This window comes from Haliaeetus leucocephalus, unplaced genomic scaffold, assembly GCF_000737465.1.
Source record: "Haliaeetus leucocephalus isolate CR32 unplaced genomic scaffold, Haliaeetus_leucocephalus-4.0 Scaffold802, whole genome shotgun sequence".
Classification (NCBI taxonomy): domain Eukaryota; kingdom Metazoa; phylum Chordata; class Aves; order Accipitriformes; family Accipitridae; genus Haliaeetus; species Haliaeetus leucocephalus.
Window position 1 is genome coordinate 403151 of NW_010973238.1, and position 26673 is coordinate 429823.

At 42.9% G+C, this 26673-nt stretch overlaps 1 protein-coding gene across 4 annotated transcripts in view; it reads right to left on the reverse strand.

Annotated features, from left to right (window-relative positions):
- The window catches only part of HIC2 (hypermethylated in cancer 2), a 73701-nt gene that overhangs the window by 38919 nt on the left and 8109 nt on the right, over positions 1-26673 (reverse strand). The window contains exon 1 of one of the 4 annotated variants that reach the window (XM_010581621.1): positions 1582-1685. The exons of 2 other annotated variants lie outside the window; for them this stretch is intronic. The gene's annotated coding sequence lies outside the window, so the exon portion shown is untranslated. Of the gene's footprint in view, positions 1-1581; positions 1686-26673 lie in introns of those variants that run through there. One more of the 4 variants, XM_010581615.1, reaches the window with a different exon arrangement.

The window sequence follows — 26673 nt, forward strand, 5'->3', positions numbered from 1 at the left end:
CCAGATTACCCTTCAACATGCTCACAGGGAGCAAATGTCACTTTGCATGGTGAAGCTTGCCAGCCAGGGAGCATGCTTTATGTTTCATGTTAATGAGTATTAGCATGGAACCCAACTTCCTTCCCCTCCCTATTTTTGATATAATTAAGGACTAGAATGAGCATTTTGTTTCAGTCTACAACAGCAACAGACCACAGCACTGCAGAATAACAGGAAAAGGAGAGAATGAAGGAAAAAAATCCAGGTGGTAGACACTTACTGCTCTGGCCACTGCACGAAATGAAGGCTTGAGTGCACATTTTTGCCTGATTGCATAGCTGTCTCTGCTACCCATCTAATCTGCTTAGAAAACTGGTTTTGAAGGATATGGTTCAGACATACCACTCGCATGGAGGGGGGGGTGGGTGATGAGGGGGGAAAAAAAAAAAGTGCTGCAGCTGCAAAAGATAAAATAGAGACAACTAATTTTCTCAGAGGTTGCAACACAACCTCTCCCCCTCCTCCACATGCAGTCACTGCACTGGCAGGATAAGCTGGAGATTCTCCAGCGTAAGCAAGAAGGCACAATAAGGTGTGCAGGCCCTTCTCCACCCCGATACCCACAGCCCTTGGGGGTACCACAGAAAACAGAGGCTGACAGCCCAGCCACTCAAAAGGAGGTGGTGACATTCCTCCGCCTGCTCATTTCAATTGCGTTACCATTTTTCAGAGGGGGACGTGAGAAACGCACATTGCTAGATGTTATGCCGAGACAATAATGAGCATAAGGGAGTTGCAGACTCCTGTTGTACCAATTGGTGGCTGGGTTCTGAACTCTCATTGTGTGATCCGATTTCTCCTGTCATCCAAGCCATTTTGCAAACTCCAAGCATACGTTCATTTAAGCCATGTGTCCTGAAATCTAAACAGCTGAAGGGGACGGGAGGGGTAGGGAGAGAGGAGAACCACTGGATTTCTGGTGACAGTGTCTAAAATACACATTTGCACAAGGAAGTCTCACTTTAGATAGTCACTTAGCAAAACAACTACAGCTGCTGACAGGCAAGAGGTACAGTTTCAAGTGACAATCAGACATAAAATAGGCCAAATAAATTACTGCAGTCTAAAGGGAGTGGGAGTGTGTGCTCCCACAAATGTAACAGAGATAACAAATGGATTACCAATGGGTGACCCAATGTCAAGATTAGCAGACCCAGTTCTCATTTCAGTTACACCGTAGCAATGACATTACCTAAGATCTAGCAGAAGTGAAACTGAAATCAGAGTCCGACCCAGGATGTCAGGGAGGCAGCTGCTTTAGTTTTTTAATGCCTAGAATTTCAACCCAGTTTGCTTTGTTTCAGGAGTCTAAGCTGTCTTTGGCAGAAGGGTGAGCAGCCTTTGCCAGCTGCCACGTGATCTGCAACGATGTTTTCTAAATGGAATTGTTTGGGGGTTTTTTTTGAGGTGGGGATGGGGGAGAGGAGGTGGGGTTGCTTGTGATGAAGGCAGGCAGCATGAGAAGTATATTGGCTTTTTTGTCCCTTTCCTCAAAGGTATTTTTTGCCTTTATTTCCATTCCCTGCCCATATATACACTTACCCTCTTCTCTGTGCTCTCCTGCACGTAGACCCATCTGTTCTTTGAAAGTATCAAGCATGCCAGTTCTGGTGTTTGTAGGGTCTTTAAGGAGACATCGTGTGAGTGCCTACTCCCTGACTGAAGTAAAATAGAAGGGTTTTTAATATGTATATAAGTAATTTTTAAGCTTTCCAAATATTAATTGCTTACGGAAATTAAACATCTGCTAACAATAAACTCCCCATACAAATGAGAAGATAGTTTCTGTCTGACTAAAATTCTTTCCCTTGTTAATTGCTAAGAATACCATTTTCTTGTCTTTTACAATGGCAATTTCATTAGTTCCCCAATTATCAAAATATTTCAGTCCTTTCATGACAGAAAGGAAAAGATCCAATTGCCATCTCCAACTCAACTTTCAGGGTCCTGCAAAACCAAGTGAGAAACTGGCAATTATGACTGGCCACGAAAAGTCCTCAGAGCAGAGACTGACTATGTGGGGTGCAGAGTCCACCTGCACACCTTCTCTCCCCACATCACCCACAGTCCCCCAGGAGTCTGCTGAATTTTCACAAATATTATACTACAGGCTACATCTGACTGTGGCAACTAGGTACTGCAAGTGCAAAGAGGAGCTGAAATGCTGATAATGCGAGAATGCTTAGAATAGCTGATGCCAGGGGGAGAGAAGGGGGCCACCAGCTGAATTTGCATCACACAAGGAGATAAGTCAGTTGGGTAAAAGCCCCCATATGGCTGCTTGGGAACATAGAGCTGAAAGGGCTTTCACTGCTTGGAGAACTACAGATCTCCTCCAGCTTCTCATCTCACTCTGTGCAACTTGGTGCAGAAACATAAAGAAAAAAATTCTAAAACCCCACAGTATTATATTATACAGGAAAAGCAACTAGTCTTTTGCATGAATATGTTTTCTGCATTCAAGAACCTCAAAGCACTTAGCTACAGTACTTGCCCTCTTTCCACTTAAGGGATGAAAGGCCAGGCCTTGCTCGCTCAAGGTCAAATAGCAAGTCCAGCAGCAAAAGATGACTAGGACTCAGTTACATCCAAATCCCATTCAATCGTTCTACCCATTAGATTGAAGAGACGTTAAACACCCTCATGGCATCAACAATGACTAATGACCTCCCAGGTCAGCCTGTGATAGAGAACTGGGAACTCACACATATCCTTCCTCTGCCTCCCACTCCTCTATTCCCACTCCAGTATTGTTCCAAAGCCCACGTGATGAGATTTTCCTAATCAGCAATTAAATGGTTAATGCTTACATTACAGCAGATGGAACAAGAGTTGCTGCAGGGAAGGTATGCAGAGGGAAGGAGGAGAAAAGAGAGCAAGGAGGAAAAAGCAGGCAGAGAAACAATCCTGAAGGAAAGCAGTTTTCCCACTAAAAGGGCTGATTAGTTGACAACGTAACCCTTAAGACTTTGTCTAGACTAGGATAAAATGCTATATTGTTGAAGGTGTTTGAGAGGCACAGTGTAGGTAAGGCTCACAGCCTTTGAGCATGTGGTAGCCAAAGTGAGAGACTAATTAGGACATGTTCACTAACACGTCTTAATGTTCCACTTTAAAATCCTTGCCCAAGAACTGAAGCCTATGCAAAACAAAGGTCTCTGATGTTGTCCTAATGATTATAACAACAAAGCTATGACACAGTGCAAAGAAATCAGAATTTCGAGGAATCGCTGAAGTCTCACATCCAGCATTTTTCATACGCTCATTGAATGCCTATGAACATTTGCATCTTAAAATATTCACCAGCATTTTACTGGACAAACTGCTATGACATTTTTCCTCTAAAAATCTAATCAAAGCTCCAAATGCCAATAGAAAAAGAGACCACAGGCTAACAGCCTACACTCTTGTGAAACTTCTCCTTTTGCTGCATTATTTGGAGATTTTTTTTTTGCAGATTTGGGAAGGAGGGGGTGGGGGAAAAGAAGAGAGGACTAAGAAAAGTGTGCCCAGGGCCTTAGCAACATCATCATTTTGATAATCCATTACCAGATTTGTAATTAAAATCAAGTCCCACCTCACTAGGGCAGCCAGATGCACCCACAGAGAACTTGTTCAGAGAGTTGTTACAGTAAATACCAGGAGAATTACGAATGTTGCAGCTTCTTCTTAACCCTTCCAGCAGTATTTCAGGAACCTCCTGTCAGTTTGAAAGACTGATCATTTTTCTCTCAGCTTGTTGCAGGCTCTAGGTGTGCCCCTAACCAAATAGGCTTACCACTTAAAAGCTTAATTGCACCTGTGGCTTAAACCTTATCCCAGACAGCACTTGGGAGCATTTGGATTTGGGCGTTTCAGGTGTGGGACTGGGGCCTGCACTCACGAACAGAGCTAGGCAAGTCAGAATAGGAGCCCCTGGTAGAAGCAGACCCTGTACACCAGGGAGCAAGGGATGGGGAAAAAAGAAGTGCTTTTTCCATTTTGATCACATTTAACTGTATTTACATTTCCACAGTTGGGTTTGAGTAATGTCCACCTCCTTGTTTGTGACTGAGGGCAGGTTTCACAGTCTCAGATTTCTTTTCCACAACAAAAAGATCAAAGTTTGAGCCACTTGTGCAACTTAGGTGTTTACAGTGAACTGGTCTAATCGCATGGCAAGACCTCCCTCCCGTTATCAGTCTCACACCGAGCCAAGCTCCTTCGTTCCATATGCACCAGGAAGGACTGAGAGGGCAGAGCCCACGTCTGGCATGGATTATAACCCACCATCCCTTCTGTCTACTCTTACACAAGAACTAAAATAACAGTGTGCTAGGGAAGGGCTTAACGTGTTCAAGTACAGATGCGTTCAGGGTCTTTTCTGCAGGGCTGACAAGCTGTTTCCAGGTTGTATTTTTAAAGAGGCTTTCTAAAAAGCAAGCAAACACTGTGTGAAGAACCACAATGAAAGAGCAGGTTCCCTTCACTCACCTTCTCAGTATTGCCTAGGTAGTACAGGCCCATAGTGCATCTTATTGCCAAAGGAAACCTGTGCTGCCTTTTTAGAAGTTATTAGTGAAGGCAAGGTAAAGAAATATGGCACAATAGGAGTCCATGCAGGCAAGCTTCCACGCTCCTAATCTCATTCTGTCTCACGCAAGGACACACAAACTTTCTGGCTCTCAGTTTTGTAAGCTATGAAATGGAGCTAAATTTTAGGGGTTTGTGAAATTGTTTTAATTAATAATTGCAAAGCACACATCTTCAGATGGAAGGTATCATATAAATATTAATGAGCTCTGACTACTGCAATATGCGTGTCTCTTAGGAATCGTAAGCACCATGGATGGATCAAAGAGGACATGTAGCTCTAAGAGACAGAGTGGTGGGAGTTGGCTCTGTGTTTAACTATATTTTAAAGTAGATCCTCAAGACTGTTGAGGATATTCCCTATCAAGTTACAGCAGCTTTCAATTAAAATTACATTTTATCCTTAGGCAAAATTCCACAGTGTACCTTTTAATATTAGCAGGGCACATTTTCACTCATGTAGATATTTCTTCTACATACATGCGTTACTAGATCTTTGTAAACAGGGGTCAAACCAACTCGGAAATAGGGATTTTACCTTCATTTTCATCTAAATAAATACCCCTTACCTAGTTACATTACTGAAAAACTTCCTGCTCTACTGGCAATGCCATGACAAGACGTAGGATGAGGACGTGGCAGCTGTTTGCTTCACGATGTTCATAGATCTGTCTGGCAACACTTTAGACATGGAGCTGTCCTTTGAATGAATATGGCAGAAAACACCGCAGAGTAAAGATGCTGAGCAGTCATCCCCTGAGCACGAGCAGCACAAAACATGGCTACGGACAGGCTTGAGAGAGGTCCGAGCCCCTAATCGAGCTCTGAGTGGGTATGTTGGTGCAGTGAGAGGGACAGCATTGCATCGTGGCCTCCGGAGCCCTGGAGCTGGCTGCCCTGCTGGGCAGGCACGCTGGGGAGGAGGCTTGCAGCCTCCTCAGGAATGCGGGATGGCCGCAGGCCTCAGGAGTGTTTTCCAAAGAGGTGCTTACATTTGTTCCTCTTCGGGTCCAGCAAATCTGTGCTTTCTTGTTGTTGGGGGTGGTGGTGGGGAATGAGGAAGCGTTGCTTTGTTGGGCTTTTTTAAAAAACATTAGAATACAACAGGGAGCAGGGACCAAAGATCTTTCTTTCCCTGAGGAAAATTCAGTCTCATCAGCTGCCTTCTTACCTCTCCCAAGCTGTGAGACCCTATGGCTGGCTTTCTGCCCACTTCTCAGCAGCCAGGGTGGCTTCCTACATGCTTTGTGAGCCAGGCACGTGGCCAGCCAGGGGGTCTTCAGCAGCTTGCCTCCTTTGGGGGGGCTGCACTTCATTTCCTCAACAGAGTCAGACCGATGGCCCCCTGTCCTGCTCACCTCAGGCATGTCTCCATAAGCTCTGCTTTCTGCAGTTGCTGCTAAGGCGGTGCTGTAGCTGCCTCCGGTTTTGTCTACAGTGGGGCAACTGGGACTGATTGCTTAGTGCTGGTAGCAAGAAAAAAAATCAAATGGCCTAGGCACACTCGGGGTAGTTGTAATTGTGTCCCTGAGCTGCTCGGAGGGAGTGCAGCAAAGAGATGGCATTAAGAGTCCTTACCACTTCTTTGGCAAAAGAGGGAGAAATTTGCAAGATGCTCAGGACAGACAACATCCTGATAGCTAGAAAAAAAAAAAAAAAAGCCCCAGAAATTAATTTCCTCCTGGGGTGCCAATAAAAGGTGGGATGTTCACAACATACGGTGAGTGGGGGCCAAAACAGTGGTCTAATAACTTGGATCTACTTGCTGTGTTCAGTGCTAAAAGATAAGACAGAAAACATAACTGTGTTTTGATACTAAATAACATAAATCTGGCCACAGTACCAACAATTTTTATGCAAGGAACCATGAACCCAAACCAGAGGGATGGGAGGTTAATTTCTTCCCCCGGCCACACCAGGGAATTTTACACCTCCGTATGAATAATGTTTTTATAGCAAACCCAGACACCAGTCCTAGCAAATACCTCTCTGTAAACTCTAGCCCAAAAGAATCACTTTGGAAAAGGTCATACCACCTCCTGTTCCCAGAATTAAGTTAATTAGCACGTGTCCCTCTCTGTATAAGGTCAGGGATCCTCCCACAAAGGAGGTACACAACCAGATTGTTAAAAGATGTACATATGCCCTCTTAAGCAAACAGGCTTCTTTGTAGTATCACTAAGATTCCCTCTGGTCATCCCTGTAGAAGAACTCTCAATTGGAAGGGGACTGGGAGATTAGCGTAACCAGTGCTTTGCCAGGTACGAGGAGCACAGCACAGGTCAGTAGGCATGCTGGTATTTTAGTACTAGGTAGCAATCTCTCTCCATCTGGATGACTTTTATCAGGTTCAGCATCAGCCTTTCATGCAGAATTAAATATTTGAACTATGGAAATGTTTTCTTACTGAATTTGAAAGATTTGCAGTGCATTTTCCCCTCCAACACACTTTGTTTCTTCTTATTCCATCCAGGCATTTGTGCTATACATATTATTGAAGTATGTCGCTTCCCCTCCATGTGACCAGCTACATGTATTGAGAGAAAGTAAAACCAGGTAAGACCTGCTTTCAGTTACATCTGGGTGCAACTGAAGTTGATCAGCAATGAAGGTCAACACGCTGTTCTGATTTTCTGTCCACAAAAAAGCTACACAGTTCACTTACTGAAAGAAGTAAAAAATAGCCTAGTCCGTACAGTTATTGGGCACTGAAACATTGTCACGGGTTGCCTGCCGCAGTACTTACTGCTGGTTTACAACTAGTTTAAAAACAGAAACGCAAACCCAAGTGTTTAATTACCGACATGTCCATCCTAATCTAACTCTAACAGCATGAACTATGTAGGATGCTAAACCCTACTTCTTAAGCTAGGAGCCTTTCTGACAGACAGCCATGACTGCTTGCTCTGCGCACAGCCTCGAACCTGCTAAGCAAGAAAGGATTACACCAAGGAGGACAGGCTCCGGTTCCCCAGGCAGAACACTGCTTCGCAGGCCCATAAAAAAGGGTCCAGAGACTATTTGTGTCAACTCCCTAAACCACAAACCACAGCTAGCCCTCCCTCTGAAGCACTTGCATGCTGCTCCTTGCAAAGCTGGAGCAAGATATTTTGGCATCCAGATCACCGCCTTTGGGGGCCCACCCATCCCTTTTGGTCTCTTTCCATCCCTTATCGCAGACTTGCAGACCCTCTCCCTGGGCAGCAGCAGAAACTGGGGCATATTTGCCTCCATGTTTGGCACCCTTCTGTTTCACCATCACCCTGTTCTTCTGACCCAGGGTGCAGCTTTACCCACCCTGCTGGATTTTGTGATACCAAGAGTGGGGTAATATGTAGAGAATCTCGTGTAAGAAATGTGAAACTGGCAACTCTGTTATTTGAAACAGAATGGGAATTCAGGATGCACTTGGTATTTCAGCTTTAAACTTTAAAATAAACAAGGCAAAACTGAACTGTAGCAAAGGAATGGCTTATGGGCAGCTCAGACTTGTCCTAGACTTTCAAGCCAGTCATTTCCCATAAATACTCATAATTTTAAACATAAGAAAAGGGGGAGAGGAGACAAAACAAACTGAGTCAACTGCTTACTGCCTTTCTGATTCAGAGTCCTCAGCAGATGTAACACAAAATTATTCTATGAAAAAGTTCCTTTTTATGTATCTGGGACAGCCCCCAAAATGTTTACCAGAGGAGAAGAAGAGGACAAGAACTAAACTGCGAACTTGTCCGCACCCTAGCAGGAATTCACCCATTTTTCACCTCCCACAGGTATCATTAGCATGCTACTGAGAGCAGGAAAAAAAAGCAGCTAAGATCAAACACAAGCTGGTAACAAAGCTCTTCCTCTTGTCATCCTGCGATGGGCCAGAATTTCTGGCTGCAGCTAGTCTTTTCCTGAAAGGCTGGGTTAGTTCAGAGTCCCTTTTAAAAGAAGTGCCACACTATGAACGTGCTACAGCTGCGACACAGAAAGTGCAGAAGGCAGGAAGTCTGACGTTCACACCAACCTCAGCCCCTTCACTCACACCTCTTTTCAAATAGCTTTAGCACATGGAGCCCACATTTTCACATTCTCAGAGCTAGCTTTATCTATCACATTGCAAGTTTAAGAGAATTTTTTGAAATTGTACAAGTCCCTCTTTCCACATTCAAAGACTCATTCCACTGAGAGAAACTTTTAAATTGTTTTTATAAACTGTTCTCTGATTTTTGCAATAAGTTGCTACACTCCCTTTTTAAATAATATATGTAATTTCTAAAAACTAAAATACAGATTGAAACACCATACCAACTGTTGTCACAGTCCAAAAATGTCCGGATTTTCAAACTTAAGTCCACCCCTGTGTAAAAGGGCCACACACATGTAGGTGTCAATCAGACTCGGTGGCAAAACAGAGGGACCCAGGCTGAGATTTCAGAATGGCACAGACTTTCCTGGACAGGAAGAAAGTGCCAGTCCTCACCCATCTGGAATAATCTCTGCATTTTTCAATGCAGACTTTTGGCATTTGACCTCAAGAAGCCAGGTGCTTGATTTCTGCGTCTCCTGCTTTGCAGTGTTTGGTGATAGAAGCAGGAAGAGAGGAAAATAAAGAAAAATCTATTATTTACAAGGCTACACCATAATTATACCTAATACTACCATCATGACTGTTTTTGCAGGCAACTCAAGAGGTCTGTTCTATGCCCAGAAATTCTGTAGCTGATCCTGTGCATTTTTATTCCATTCTTTTAAAGAAACATTATCTCAACTCCCCTCCTCTCAGGACCAGGATTAAAATAAAATAACATTCAAAGTATTTGTGGGAAATGGCAAGCAAATGGGTAGTAAAGCCTGGAGATTGTTTGGCAGCAGAAAGCCGCATGCAGAAAATACCTATGGCAAGTAACTAAGTGAGGACAACAAAACCCAGCATTGTCCAGCGTTTGGACACTCAGCAAAAGACTGATGATTGAGTGGAAGGAGCCAACCCCACATGATACTGCAAGGTCTCAAGTACTATATTGAATCAGGTAAACTAATATCTCCTGTACCTGTTCCAAACCATATAGTAATACACGGCCTCTGTTTCTACAAAGTCTGCTGGCTGCCCTCTTCGAAGTAGCATCTATCTTGGAGAAGATCTTGTATTTTCTCTTGGTCTCTGAAAAAGGATCCCAAACAAGTGGCAGGGACACACCGTTTTGGAAGTCCTTGCATGTTTATCTTTACTGATAAGCCTGCAATCTTTGCTGCAAGCACATCAGTGTGTGTCTGCACCAAAACCTTATTCCAGTCAATGCCTTCCTTGGAACAGGCTTCCTCAGAACTGGGCAATGCATTTAACCCTTTAGTGGCCAATCTGAAGAGGCCTTGGTGTAGAAGGCTTCTTTTTCTGCCTTGAAGATGCATCATGTTTTCATACATCTTTAAAAAACAAGCAAGTAAGCCAGCCCTGCTTTGAAACAGCAGCAGTGCAGATTATATACCTACACAGGGGAATTTACCCTAACAGGGTTCCATCTCCCCAAACAGCCCCTGGTTCTGTGCTGATCAAAAGTATTGTCCATTTGAAATAAAGGGATGCAGCTATCTAAATTGCAGGTTGGACACATGAAAATTCATTAAAAGGACTTGTTGAAATTATTCTGTCTAATTGATTGGAGACTGTCAGCAGGAGCCATTTGGATTCCTAGAACTGGAGAATCAACCATAATTCCAAGACATCTGATCCTTTTCTAGGAGGTTGACTAAACCTGCTCATGCAGCATTGTTAATACCTGAATTCTGAGTTCACACACACACATGGATGCCAAGGGCAAATATCCAGAAAGTCACTAGGGATCCCTCAAAGCTGACATGCCAAGAGCTTGGACAGCCTGAAAATTACAAACAAGTGGCTTTTTTCTGACAGCAGGTTCCATTTATTTCCTCCCACTTGGTCTTTCCCCAATCTCCTTCCTACACCCCTGAGTCAACCTTCACCAGGCGAGTTTCAGTTAAGCATGTGCTTTGCCAGAGGTGTTTTTAAATTATGTTTTTAAAAGTTTATTTATAGTACACACGCACAGTGCATGATGCTTTCAGGGCTTCTGGAGACTTCAGCATGTTAGGCATGACTTTGCCGGGTGGAAGGAACATGAATTCATCAACCGACCCATAGAAAACCACCTCCCCTGTGTCTGCCTGCCTCTGTACTCCAACTCAGAGTGGGAGCGAAAGAAAATAATTTTTGCTCTCGTATCTCCTACCCATTATTCATAACATCCATGATCAAGGTACTGGAAATTCCAACTGAAAAATTTTAGAGGAAGCCAACAGATCTCCCCAGCTGATCTTTTGGCAAAAACAGCAGCCCAAGAGACAATACAATGATTCTATGAATAATTTCCCATTAGAACAGTCCAATGAACAGAACTGGGTGAAACTTGCAGTCAAAGTCCTAAATGGGTATACTTGACCATTTGACCAGTTTCTCCTTTCATAAGAAAAGTGTAACATGATCACAAGATCATTTCCAAGCAGAAAAGTACATCTTTCCAGGAGCAAGTCTCTGAGTTCAAGTTCCGATCCTAAAAGATAGTTGTGCTAATGGTTTGGTTTTCCCACCTAAATGCAACACAAGTCAGGTTTTACTGCACAAACCTTTGCTATTGTAGAGAGATCCCAGATTCTGCTTCCTGCTCTGTATCTGGCCTGGGCAGTGAACATTCACTGGACAGGCCTTTCAAATCAAAGGGTGTGCTCATGGCTGGCTTTAGGATGAGTTTAACTTTCCCTGTTCTGAAATGATGCAAGTTGCTGAAATACTGTTTCCTCAGCTGCACAGCAAATAAAAACAGAACAAGTTACTCAGAGTAATGGTTCAGAAACCTCAATATTAGGAGGTGGCACAGAGGCATTCTGAGAGGAGAAAAGGATGTGGTAGACAATTTGCTAATGCCCAGAAACTCTCTCTCTGAAAAAGCTAGCTGCACACAAGAATGCCTCAGGACAGGGCTGAATCCATTGCTCTTTCCACAGGAGCAGCTTTTTCTAAATAAAGAGGTCTTCACACACAGGACTTGGGAAACTTAATTCAGATTAACTAAAGTTGTGAACTTAAAGTGAATTACCTAAACCATATTATATTATATCTCTGTACAGACACACTCATTCAGTATTAAAAGAAACTTTAATTTGGTTTATCTCATTTTACTGAATTAAGAGCATTTTAATTCTAAGAATGCCCATGCAGGGATTAGTGGGTTGAACAAAGGATGAAGTTACATGCTATGCTGGAGTTGAATGTGGCATAGGAAGTCTCCCTGCTTTCATGCTAAAGAACGTTCATTTCCCGCCCACTTAAAAATAAACTACCTGAAATTATAAAATCAATTGTTCTAATTATCCATGCCTACAAATCTCAGGCTGCATTAAAAAAAACCCTACCTCTGGCTCTGCATTTGCCGTTGTTTCAATCTACCAGAGCATGTGTGTTGTTTAAAAATGAAAATATCAGAAGGAAAAAAGACATCGATATCATAAAAAATGAGAAAAGTCAACAGCACGTAAGAAACATGGCCTTACTTCACCTACAGAAAAGACAGACACAAGATCCCAGCTACATCTGTGCAACAGTCTCCTTATGGACCTGGATCTAGATCTGGCCTCCACCATTTCCATGAGCTACTACTCTGACCACCTAACAGAGAAGATAGTTCTCAAGTTTTAGCAGCGAGATTGTTGTGTTGTTTGTAAGCAACTGGGTATGTTTCCAGCTTACCTAAGCAGTACAGACCTCTTACAGCTTCATCAAGGGCCATACAACACCACAATTCAGCTAGTTGCATGGACAAAACATTTTTTCATCAAAAGGGCTCAGCAAAAATCATTTTGCAGAGGAGAAATGGCAAGTAAGGGTAAATTTCTAGCTGCCATTTAGGAAAAGAGACTTAGCCTCTCTGCTTCAGTTTACCTAGGATTGCTGGGAGAGCTTGAAGCAAATCAGAACCATAGACTATAGAAGTCCAGCTTCAGGGATACTGACAACTACTTGAAGTGAGAGCAGTCTGATAACTGTGGTTACTAAATAGGCTGAACCCGAAAGATCTTCCCCCAGAAAATATGTCCTACATTCCATGCCACCCCTTTTTGAGTAGGAGAGGAAGGAAAAAAAGGATAAATAATTTTTATTATAGATATTAAGTAAACAACACTCTGGCTCCAGTGCAATCTTCCACAAGCAAAACCAACTTCTCAAGCAAGTCAAGATTGTTAAACAGGAGACAGATGAAAGCATTGCGTCAGAATGCAAGGAAATCCCAGGCTGGCTGGTTGGGAAAGAATTAGCAATACATAATTAAAAAAGCACTCTCCCCTGCCTCATCCCCAAGGTGAACACAGGTCCTGCATAATATTGACTTCTACATCAGCACCAGAGAATGAAGTTATCGCTTGAGGTCTTTCTCATTTCTAGCCAGGCCTCTCTCCCTCTTGCTTTCAGTTGCTGGAGGCTATTTCATACCAGTTACCAGCAATGTTCCTATGTGGCAGGTCACGCTGTTCATACGTGCAGCTTGTGATGAAAGATTTAGCCACTGGAGAACACCAGGAGGGAGGGAACTAGATAGTAGTTCTTATCTTGTCTCGCAATAGAGGTTCAGTGGTCCCTTACTGGTGGCCTTGGTTGAGCTGCTGACAACAGGCAATCAAGAAAATCCAGCAGACAATCAAAACTAGCAAACAAAATAAACATGAAATGCGAATGACAGCTGCCTAGAGTGATTGCTGGTCTACAGGCAACAATATCAGCGACATACTATGGAGCAATATCACACCTTGCTATCCCTGTCCCTCCAATAGTTCAAGACTGGAGACCATTCAAACACAGCGCATGGCAGTGCAGCTGGCCTGAGGAGTGCCTTGGTCCCTAATTCAAGAGGCAGGGAGTCAGCAAGAATGGCTTAAGTGCAAGTATGTTGTATATGATAGAGAATACGCAGATACACAGAACACTCAAATAAAGGCTAGAAACTCTCTCGCCTTAGGGCATAAGCCAACCACTAACTTCCTCTATGGGCAAGTTATTCCATAGTTGTTTGTTTTAGGAGTTCTTGTACCTTTCCCTGAAGCATCTGCTGTTTGCCTCTCTTGGAGAAAGGATGCCAGACTAGACAGACAGATCATGGCTTCTTTCTGGTATGGCAATTACTGCATTCCACCCTGGAAGGGGGAGAACACACTGGGGAAAGTGAGGAATGTTAGATGGCAAGTTCCAATAACGCACGACCCCGTTAAATAGCCTTCCCTCTCCAGCTGGCCCTGCACAGTCATGCCAGCAGCATGCCAGGAGCACACAGCAGGACAACTTGGCCCTTTGCATTCTCAAAAAGTTCTGTGTTCCACTGCAGAACTTGGGAACAAAGCTGAGTGGGGCTTGGCTCTCACCCTGGAAGTCCTTATGCACGGCAGAAGCAGGATGTTCCCATGCAAGTAAATGTGTTACAAAATCGGGGGACAGAGCAGAATTGTGCTCTGCAGAATTGTGGTCTGCAGCCCAAGTTAATACAAAATGCAATATTTAAAAAAAAAAATCTCACTAGACACAATGGTCCCTCAGCATCAGGCTAAATCAGTCATTGTCCTATAGGATCTGTGCCTCTAGAGCTAAAGAAAAGCAAAACACATCAAAATTTACCTACAAAACCAATTCTCTGCAACCTTTGAGTAAGTCAACCCACTTCCAGCAGAATAGTAAGTACCTGTATCATCCTATGAACTAAGGCCTTGCGATAGCGTTTATACTTGAAATGGGCATTTGGCAAGGCCTCTTTCTTCCTTCTCTGGAGCCAGAAGGCTCCCAAGCTCTCCAAGACAACTGTAATCTGAGGAAACTTAGACCTGCCTTTCTACCTAAAAATTCTTCTCTCTGTTGACTTTGGCTCTGTGCCAGCTTAGCCTTCAATTCCAGGTCTCCCAGGCTGTGTGTCAGTAGAAATCGCTAGTAGATATCTGACCAGATTAGCTGCCCAGACACTATCTCACTTGTGACCTGCTTCATGGATACCCTTCTTGAAAGAAGCTGCTGCTGCTGCTGCTGCTGCTGCTGCATTTATCCACTGGAGCCCTCGTTTCCTTACTGCCCATCTGCTGCAAGGGAGGCAGAACCACACAGACAAGACACAAATAACTGACAGGGAAGACCTTGCCACACCGAACAATAAAAGCCAAGAAATCCAAAGCCTACACCTACCTAGTGAATTTGTGCTGTTTTTTAAAAGCAGAAAAAGATTGTGGGTAAGCAAACAAAGACATAGTTGAATGACTTATCTAAGTTTGGACAAGCGGTATCTAAATAATGCTATTTTAACTTATTACTGTAACAAATACGAGAATTGATTTAATAACGTAATGTTGTTTTTGGACAGTAGAGGTCTGCATCAACGGACCAAGACACTAATTATATTATCTTATCAAATCAAGTGTATAATAATAGAACTTCTCTATGCATTGATGGAACTAGGCTTAGCTCTGCATCAGAAAATAATCCCTGAAAGACAGGGAATGAGATAGTATTTAGCAGGAACTCCTTGTGACTGGGTGCATAGTTGTCATTTTCTTTCCTTTTCAAAATATTATTAAGTATTATCTTTAAGGTATCGCATGGCAAGAAATTTCCTCTGATAATCTTTTATTGCTTGTTATTTAACCTCCCTCTATCTTTCTGAGAGATAGTCAATATAATTCTCCAAAAGATTTAAGTAAAAGGGAAAGAACTACTGGTGCATATGCAGATCCATTCATTGTAAGCCTACAATAAAGCTTTTTCCATCAAGGTACAAGCAAAATGACTTGCTGACATTAACTGGCAAGTACTTTGCATTCATATGGTATCTTTCATCTACAGACTTCAAAGCATCTGACAGGAGGCAGGCAGGCGTTGTTTCTTCATCCGTCCACAGAAGAAGCTGAAGCACAAAGTGGCAAGGTCTCCCAGAGAAGGTAAAACCATTAACAGAAGTCTAAATTAACTGATTCCCAGTCCTTAAAAATGAACTACTTTGCTCCCAGTACAAATTACACGTGCACCGGAGAGCAGAACCACCACTCACACACGCCCCTCTGAGAATTGCTAGGGATTCTTTAAGAATTTAAATTTCATTCATGAGAAACTAAACAAACATGGAACACAAGAATACTCTTCTACACACAGGGAAATGATGGAGATCTGAAACCAATCCAAATCTTAAGTTCTGTAGTGCTCCAAGGAGGAGCGCTCCTTGAGTGAATTTGCAGAAGCACAGGTCTTCATTCATGAGGAGAGGAAGGGAAATCCTGCTACATAGTCTAGCATGTGTTTAAATAAACCTGTTCAGATGAAGATCTCTCCTCTCCAGAGAAAATCTAGGACTGTAGGAAAGGTTATGGAAATAATTTTTTAAATGCCATCTTAAAGAGAGTAAGCCTTGTTTCAGCTCTTCACCTTATTCTTATAACTGAAGAAATGCTGACTGCCTAGAGCACTCAAATGGTCAGCAGAAACTCCTTTTAAACATAAACTGGGAAAAAAAATCCCCACACAGTGCTATTTTAAAAGAAGTGTATGGATTCCTGGAAGTTTGAAAACAACAAACAGAAAGTGATGCTAAGGCAATCTCTGGAGCAAGCAGTTTTTTAGCATTGGTCAAAGAGCCTGCAACAGAAATATGTGAAAATGCACTCTCTAGTTATGAGATCTCTCATGGCCTGTGGAGGTGGATAATATTAGAGGCCACTAAATCCTAAAGTTTATTTTTCTTAAAGTTTTCACTTCAAATAAAGCTTTGTTTTAAAATGTATGGGGCCAACTGTTAGAGCATTGAGGTCCTGGTTATTAGCCAGCTAGAGCCCATGAATTATGTTTAGTGAGAAGTTTATTGGCTCAGTAAACACCATTCCAGTTCCCCTCACCCCTGAACTGTGGAAGTCAAACCAAGAGATATTCAATGCCATGTTACCGCTCGCACCAGAGCAACCATTATCTGATTACAGGCATTTTATTTTTTGTAAGGAATTTGCTATTGCATCATTTAATACACGGAAGTCTTTAAATTTACCAAGGCAACACACAAAGAGTAAGTAACTGTTTGGTCCTGTTTACCATCTTCTGGAGCAGGAATATTTGTTTCCGTCTCGTAGCTTTCCGAGTCCAAGCGCTACAGAAATGCAATCCCTCGAACTCTTAGCAAGGCAGGAGTCTGGCAAGGAATTTAAAACACTAGCAAGATTAGAATGGGCAACGACAGGAGCTTTCTGATAAAACCATCCTATGGAGCCAGGGCAGAGTACAGGGCAGCAGGAAGTTGCATTTGTTTCCTCTTACCGCCACTTTGTCTCAAGGAGGCTCATAAAAAACAGGGTCCCTTCTATGTTCTGAGAGTAGGTGGCCAGAGGTCAGACTTAGTCTGGTAGGACTTAGATGTTGCTCTTTTGAAGTTACACAATCAAGAACAACTTATACCATCATGGCTTAATGGGAGAGCTGGCTACAGCTCACAGTCCAGGTAGGATGCACATGCACGCCCAAAATGGAGCTAGGGCAGACTGATGTGGCATTAGCACTGCCTAGCCTTACACCCATTTGTGCACAGCACCAGGAACCCAGAGACTGAAACAAAAGCTGGGCATCTCCAGAACTAGCAAGACTGAGATGTAGCTGTGCAAATCCAGAAGCAACTTCTACTTGTGTGGCTGGCTTTGTCCTGGGCACAAAGCTGTTTTATCTGGTTACCTTTCACCGTCATGAGCTAAAGCCTCACACGCAGAGAGTAAGCAATGATCAGTCAGTGTGCAGTAACTTGTTTGCGTGCTTGTTGTTCCAGTTCTCTGGAATAGCTAAAATACACCAGAAGACTGTACAGGGACTGTGTCAGTCCTCGAGGCAAGGAAAGTTAATTTAGTCGGAAGAGTAAGGATGCAAAAAAGTGTGCTATAATAATAGTAGTCTGTTCTGGTAGCGAAGTAAACTGGAACTGAAGGAATTTAGGTTCTCCTCCTAGTTCTCTCCATCTGTCACACCACCTTGGCTGAATAATGCATCTCTTTGTGTCTCTGCTTCCTTTCTCACCTTTTGCCTATACTGTCCATTTAGACTGTGACATTCTTCCGGGAAGAGCTTGTGCTTGTACAGCACCCCGGGAGAGCCTTAGGGATCTGCAGTCCCTAAGCCAAATGATGCTTTTATATAAAGACTTTGCTATAGACCAATCTACATAACGCCAACTACGAAATCTCATAGTCTCATGCAAATGCTTTTTTCTGATGTCCTAAGAATCACGATGCCAGAATCTGTCCATATGACAGAAGAACCTTGCCAATACAGATCCTTAATGTCCAACCTATCCCACAAGGACATGCCAAGGCCATATCATCACACCCATAATGAAGCACCTCTAGGGAGCAGGCACAGTTAAAATCTTTCCACCCCAGTAGTGGTGAAAGACAAGATACCCTTCTCTTTAAACTTAACTCTCTCCCTTCCAAAGAATGCCTGGAATTTCTACTATTTCCCAGCAGAGACTGGAAGGCAAAGACTTGGCATGGGGCAAGACAGATAAGAGCAGTTGCCTTCTCTAGTTTTTGTTAACTCTGCATAATTGCTTAGGGCATGTGATGGTTAGGGAGAGACACATACACATCTGTCAGAGACAGACTACAAATCACTAGTGTAATTCCAAGCAAACAAAATCTAGTTTACAATGTGGCTGTGGTATATAAAACACCTCTGTAAAACTACAGTATAATTCAACTGCTGCAGGTTTAATTTACAAAGTAATGATATAGTTTTCCTTCTCAAAGACTGCCATTTAGGATCACTAAGATGTTGAATAAAGTCTTCGCTGTCTTCTGGGACACATGCTGAAGGTTGATTGTTGTTGGAAGCTTCTCTAAGCAAGCCACATTTAAATACCATGTTTTGCAAAAGGGCCCATATTGTCTTGCATGTGAATTCAAGTTCCTTTACCAGTTTAATATCTGGGTCAGAGCGATTTGCTTACATTTGGAGTCCTTTTCCAAAATTAATGGTATGTGGGATTTAGAGTTGTAGATATAAGACAACCGGATAAACTGCTATTATCTGCTCTGCATCATGCACGTACCATCTACAGTTTTCCTGCTAAGCTTTGTTCGCATGTACAACCCACTTCTTCAGCAGTTGCACATTCAGCATACTAATGATATTATTCTTGGCCATCCTGTTAAACTCACAGTATAAGTTAAATGCACAGTAGGGGGCCCTGCTGGATTCTCAACAGTTTTCAGATGGCTACAGATTATAGCTGGCCAAGGGTGGAAGTTTTGATAAGCAGTCATGAAGTTGAGAGCTTTCTATTAGAATAGGATGTTGGCTAGTGCTGACTCTATCTCTGTCACTTCTCTGGTGATAACTAGGTTACCTAAATGTACTATGCTTAGGGCTACAGCAGACCACCACTTGAAGCTCCAGTTAGTACTACATACAGCTGCCAAATTGCTTAGCTAAATTTCACACAGGGATCACACAGAACAACTGTGGTGGTTGATGTCCTGTTTGTTTCACATTGCCATTCAGGGAGGTACTTTTGGATTACTAATACCTTGTATGACTTGGGTGCTGACTGTTTCAGAGATTATTTATTTCATTGTATCCTGACAGGCAGTTGTTAGCTGAATCCTAAGCCTTCAGCACGCATGTTTAGGTCTCTCTGATCTGGAAATTTGGGTGGCATAGTATCTGCTCCGGAGTCCCACCCAGAGCTAGGATCCTGCCCAAATTTATTTTGGTGCTTCTTGAAAGGAGAAAGACAGAAAGGAAGGAAATAAGAAAGAAACCCAAAACCACAACACAAATTTGCAAGTTAAACTTACTGACAGAACTGACCTGCAAAGTGCAAAACAATAACAGAGAATTATTATATTCACTCTTTCTCATAGTATTCCTCCAGGTACAGAATATCATATTTTCTTAATACAAGCCACTTTGGAGTGACAATCAATGAAAGACATTAAGTACAATAAAAATATTGGTTTTAGAATAAAAATGCGGTTCCTGCCTATGGGCTTGTAAAGGAAAACTCAGCAGAGTCTTATGCTTCTTGTAGGTAAATTCTGAATTTTCATCCCCTTGTTCACAAGCCAGGCAGAATAAAAATATCCACCTACACTAAACCAAAGGGAGCCACTCGTAACCCAGACACAACCACAACAGACATTCTCAACAGTCCTTGGCTTAATAGAACACTGCTTTGTGGTTATACCCACCACTAGGATTTCATCTTGCAAGTTCTAGCACGTTTAATTTATTCCAGGTCATACATCAAATATAATATTAAAATTTAAGATGGCATTTGAGATTGAGACTTTCTTTTGCAGTGCGAGTAGAAAGAGCACAGTTGGGACTGCGGGTGCATAAGCATATTAATACATAAACACAAACTTGTAGCCATCACTCAAGAAAAACAATTGGTCTTTAAGAGGGGAAAAAAGTTGTAAAAAGAATCAATTCCATTAAATAGCTCTATAAATCAATTCCACCAAAAATCAATGGGAAACTACATCCACAAGGTGCCAAGTAACTCCCACACATCAGGTGCAACTGTCCGTGATGGTGGCCATGCAGCAGCTCTGCCTGCTGGGGATTCAGACAGCCAGGGGCAAGAACCCCTGCATTGCCCACGCTGCCCTCCAGCTCCCTCCTACAGCGCATTCTGCCCTGCTCGCTCAGGGTGAGCTGCATGCTGAGGCCTCTGGGGAAAGCAACAACATCACTCACTTCCAAGGCTTGCATATCTGTATGATGGAGCCAAAACGGGAGCAGACTCATGCTGGTCCTCACACAGGCCGTGCAGACCCTTGCCACCAGACACAGCGGTGGGCAGTTCCCCTTAGAAGACAGCAGAGGAAAACTCATGTAACTTGTTAAAGCCAGGCATCCCACATGCATAGGTCTGAAATGAAGCATGACTTTGGGATTTTTCAGCAGGCTTTGTGCCACATCAAGTGTCCCCAAAGGGGAACTGACTTATGCACAGACACAGGGAAGGTGGTAGAAGAACATTTGGGATGTGGGGAGCAACAGCCACCAGCATGCAGTAAGTCACATACTGGTTAAACAAATGACTTGTTTAAGCACAAGTTCATGAGTTCCACATTGTGTCAGTCTTGACTGTTCAGTGACTCCCCAGTGACTGTGCCAGGCCACTGTCCTCTCACTTTCAAAGTGCAGCTCAGTTGCATTTTCACATTTATAAGCTGTGGATGCCCCTTCAACGACTGGAGAAACCCTTAGGGCTTTCATTTTGTGCTGGCAGCTCTCAGATGACTTTAGAAACAACCCCCTGGGGCTTTTGTTCTGTGTGGCAGAGCAGAGGGCACGGAAGATTCTGGCTTTGTTAAAACCTGCAGAAAAATTCATGTCCTGTGTCTTCCCCTTCATGTGCTCCACTTGTGCTGTCATGTCTCTGGGCCTATTATAGACACACACTATTTAAGAAATTCAGACATAGCATTTTTGCAATGGAAAAACTTGATGAGTTGGCCTCTGCTATTCAGCACTAAGTACCAAACCCCCTTTTTTCCTGTTGTAACTGAACACCAAGCGTAACTGAGTTCAGTTATTCCACACAGGAACACTCGTGTCTGGTATTATTCACATATATTTAAATTAGAGAAAGACTGCATATGTATGTGTATAATAAATAATGATCAATTTAATGAGAAAGCTCAAGACTGTCCATGGCAGGGAATGAGAATACCTACTGCTTCTCTCCAAGGCTCTGTGACCCAACTGCAGGAGAGATCTGACCTGCAAATTGCATCTTAGCTTTTGGGCCTGATCTTAGCAATGAGCACCCTCAACCTACTGATTTCAGTAGGATTTGAGAGCATTTGATATCAAAGCTTCCATCAGTCACAAGTTTCCTCTACACATCAGGGCATGCAGTTCTGGAAAGCAAGACTTTGACACAGGCTGGAGGTTTGAGGTCAGGAACAAGTGGGAATTGTACAACTAGATGCTTCAGTCTCACCACTGGTATCTAGCAAGACAAAGCAACAACACATTCAAGTTTGTCTTTTTTGGAATATTCCTTAGAACTTTATCATATGACTCTTCTGCTCCAGAAGAATTAGTCGAACATTAAAAAGTATACTAAGGGAAGTGGAAGGACATCATCAGTAGAACAGCCAGAAGATTTTCCTGCAAGTCACAGTAGATGTTTCTCATTTTCCCTGTCTGTAAAAGCATCTGCAATGATACTTTCTTATTTACTGGGATATCAGTTTCATACAAGTCAGGAAAAAAAAGATTTGTGCCAAGTGGCCTTCAAGTATTATAATAGGGAGGATGTTTGCAGAGTTTTGAAACACAGATCTTATTCTAAAGAGAGTCTTCATACACAAACAGATGCTACACCAACACTTGCATGGATGTAACCCTAGACTATTCAGTCACTTTCTGAAGTTCTGGAGTAGCTTACAGTGAAGAAAATACTGTTATATTTATGAAGGACAGCCCAAAAAATGGTGCGAAGTACGTGTGGAAAGAGACAGAGAAAACAGATAGGAATAGGCACAGCCCAGAGAATTACAGTGAAGAGATTACAGTGATATGGCAAATATGTAGAAATGGTTGGAAAAAGCAAGTATGTGCACAACTGAGGATTCTGGAGGAAGCAAAGAATCCAACAGGTTAGACAACCAAAGCATAAATTGAAATAAGCAGACACTATGGACTAAAAGTTGAAGCCAGCACAGGGATCTGAAGTGTCAAGCTGCATTTAATGACTGTCATGGTTAAAATCATACACCAAATTGCATAATAGATGAATGAGATGAATTGAAAGATTAGTCTATGGAAATAGACTCAGAGAGAGGATTGTAAGGAATTTTTTTTTTTAAATCCTGCTCCTAAACTCTTCTGTACTCAAGGATAAAAATCTTAAATCCCATTTCCTGCTACTATAGGGCTAAAAAGTTAACACCATATTTCATAGCGGTTAACATTAAACAGGATTACTGTGCTGACTTGTTCTTAAAGAGCAAATACATTCTAAAAACTAGATTGGAAAGGAGGTAAATTTCTTTCTGCCAAATCCTCTGACAAGAAGCAGGAAGGAGAAAACGTTTTTCTCTAAGACTTCTGGGGATGAACGGAATTAAAAAGTCTGCTGCCCTCAGAATGGATGTACTCTTCCAGTTGGACTTTTTTTGTTCAGTCATTCACTGTAGAGACTCACTTCATACGAATAATCGTGCTTTTCTTTCCTACTCAAGATGAAGTGCTTACACTCTTTTCAATGAAAGCAAAAGAGATGCTTTGTTTATCCCTTAAACATTAAGTTTTAAAAATAAGTCAGAAAGGTCTTATGAAGAAGATCCGATGACCCATAACTTTTTAATGCCAGTCAATGAACTGCCTCCTAAGAAAAAGAAAGATTCAAACCCCTACCCAAGCAGGCATCCCAGCCAGAGCCTTCTCTGACACGGTAGTACCGCAGTCTATCTGGGACTTCACTTTGTCAAAGCCTTTTACGCAGAGAGTACCTAGGCAGCGAGCGTGTGACACACATCCAGCAAGACTCGTAATATCTTGCCTGTTTTCTCTTGAGCCTCTGAACTGTGACCTCAAAGCAAATCAATCTGAGAAGAAAATACATTAATCAGGCATTCACTCAGCCAGGCTCAGGATTTTTAAACCAGGGATCTGAATCAGCTCTATCACCTCCCACTTCTTTCCTGATACAATTAGTCAGCATCTGCCCCGGCAGCCAACCCGCTGCCTCTCAGAGGGGGGGAACAAGCAGCTGCAACTCCCTTGCCCACTGCCTACTTCCTAACAGGCTGCAGAAAAGCAGAGAATAGCTTACTGAACTCTGCCTGGTGAAGGTTAGCATCCCTTCCCTACGCTCAGGGGAACGAGAGGAGCTGAGAACAGCTACCACTTACAGCCTCTTTGATTCCCTGCTCCAGCCCAAGTGCAGGTTCAGACGTGTTCCAGGCACACCTCTCCCCACCTTGGGCCAAGGCCATGCCAGCTCCACACACCTGTTGGAGGCTTCCCCACATTTTAAGGGAATCCCCAGAAGGGGATTTGCAGGTGCTCCGCTCCCTTCAAAGAGTTCAGGCAACAAATCAGCCTGGGAAATTGGACCCATAGTATTCGATGTGGCCCTCTGACCTTTTCCGAAATGTTCTCAGCCCACCAGGCTGGCAGGACTGAACTTTATAGCTAAGCGTTTTGAAAGAAGCATGTGCTTTTAAAATCCAGTTGAATTTTTGCTAGGGGAACTTTACAAAGGCATCACTAGTGTATCCACAGGAGTTTTGCAATTCTAGGTTACAGGTGATTACAGCAAATAAACAGGCATGCAAGTCAGGGTCGGAAGCGGGCTTTTACTTAAAGCCCGCCTCACCAGGCACTTGAAAAATAAATAAACCCCCCCAAGCAGTTCTGTTTTACCCAACAGCTAGAAGGCTCCAGCCCCACTCCTCAGGCTGGATTGTGCAAGCTCTTACTCCGGCAGTCACACTGAGTTCAAGCAAAGTGCCTGAGTAAGCATTTGCAGAATCTGACCCCCCCAGTCAGTTATCTATACTGCACCTATTTGTGCCTTGCATTGCAAGCTCTTTAGCCAGGGACATGGTCTGGAAGTATATTGTCAGCTGCAGTGTGCTTTATCTCCATTTATGGCATTAAATCTAATTTTTGGTGCCAAGTGCAGCATTACCCTTACAATGACATCTATTAGAGACAGTTTCCCCTGAAGACTGTGATCTGACCAACAACCAGTTTGCACTGTTCATTTTTTTATTTTATTGCAAAACCACCATGTTCATACTATGTCTCTGCTTCTTTAATTTCAAGCATATTGTTAAAAAATAGTAAGATAGGCACTGAACTGTGGAAATCCCACAGCCTGGCATTACACTGACTTCACTCGAGATGCTGCTATCCTTTCTTCCCTAAAGATTTCAAAAACTGGGAACCAAAAACAAAATTAAAGCAACAAACTCGACTGATTAGTCTCCAGTAATGTGTAAGTTTAGTAGAGGCAGACTTGCTTTCCCCATGCCAGTGCAAGCATTCCTGATGGGCACCCAGCCCCTTCTCCCCTCCCAAGGCACAGAAGAGGGAGGGGTGGGACAGCAGCATGGCACAGCATGGAGCAGTTCTTATGGAAAAAAAATCTGCAAGTTCCCCTGAAATGCTGCATCCTGCATGCCACAAAGGACAGCTGCTACCTTCTCACTTACAAAAACGTGACCCCAGCCAGTCAATCTACAGAGCTAACGCTGTCAGATACCCTCCCACTCACCACTTTTGATGGTCAAAGCCATTGTAATGAAGCAGCTTCCCCTCTACCTCAAAAGGGGATGTGCTTTGTTTGCTTTTGCTCCAAGAAGGCTTAGGGGGTGTGCTTTGGGGTTGGGGTTTTTTTTTTTGCTTTTTGGTGAGGGTACAACCCAAGCTGTTTTAGACAGACACAGAGGTAGCATGGGTCCATGTGTAACCATGGAGGAAGCGAGCACAAACAGGCAAATATTCTGAATAATGGCAGAGTAGATGCACATGGAAACTTGCTTGGACTCACCTGGACTCCTTTCCCCCTTTCTTGTCCAACCAGTTCAAGGATGGGGGACATCCCAAGCCTCTGGCATATGGTATTAGATGGTCTGGGTATTAAGTAGAAAACTACTGATAAGTCTTTTGAAACAGTACTGCTGGTGTCATGTAGCCCAGGTCTCATTTCATATGAACTCTCAAAATTTGGAAGGGAGAGGGAGATTTTGTTTATTTATTACAAGTGACAGAGAGAAACTGGGGTGCTTAATCAGTCATTTGCGTCTACTGGGAGTGGAAGCTGGTTTGTCTGGCTATGGCCATGGCTTCTGTTCTGTCATGGAAGAATCCTTGTGCGGCTTTCAGAAAGTCATATAAACATCTCAAAAAATGTTACATGAAGATGCCAGAGACACAGCTGTAAGTCACAGATTACTAATTATGAAAGCATTTTGAGATCCTTGGGTGGAAAGGATCTCTTTGCTGGATAGGCAAATATTCTAATTCCATATTCCAGTGATCACTGTTCCAGCAGGACCCTTAAAATATATTTTCCTATCATGACTGTCCTCTGTTGCTAGTTACACCTCCATGCAGCTTTTAAATAACAGCATGATTTCCAGTACTACAGCACTATCAAATGTACTAGTTTTCTCTGCATTTGGTTCCACTTGCAAGACACTGAATTATTAGTACAGCATTCAGCTTGAAATCCTCTTGCACAATTAACAGGGTGAAATATTAGACAATAGTGGCTACTACTGTTATTTACTGTTCATTAAATGGTAATGGAAATTCAGCCCATCTTCAAAAGATCATGCCCTTACACAGGTAGAGATAGAGAGGTACAGACAGATTAAATAATTTTTCCAGAATCAAACAACAAATCAGTGGCAAACAAAATCTCATACTCAAGTCTTTGTTTTAGCCACCAAAATAGAGATTGTCAGAATGAAAATAATGGCTTATAGTCCTCTCTCCGCACTCAGGTAATTTTTTTCATCACTCAGGAGCTAAGGAATATCACTACGGCAATTAAACTCATCACTTATAAGTAGCAACCAGAAACTGGGAGACCCAGCACAACTGGGATAAGCCAGCTGACTACAACTACTAAAAAGAGGTCCACACTTGGGGAAATACTCAACACATTCCTTCTCCAGACACACCACCCATAATAACAGGCCAACAGTCTCAAACACCTCTGCATCTGGGATGGATATGCAGAACCGCATACATTAAAATACTTTTCTTGGAGTTCACTTAAGAATGCTGCCAGCTTGTAAACAGCAGAGTCAGTATTGCTGCCAACACAATTTTTACCTAGAGCAAACGGAAGTGCTTTTCCAAGAATTTCCAAGACTGTTGCGTCACACGGTGCACTGGCACTGCACCATGCAACCCAGGGAGGAAAGACAAAAAAGTACAAGCTGCTGCTCCGCACATCCTGAAGGGGATTATTTAGAGGCATTTATTTATTCCCAGGAAGAGACTGGCAGTGCAAAACAGACCTTCCAAAA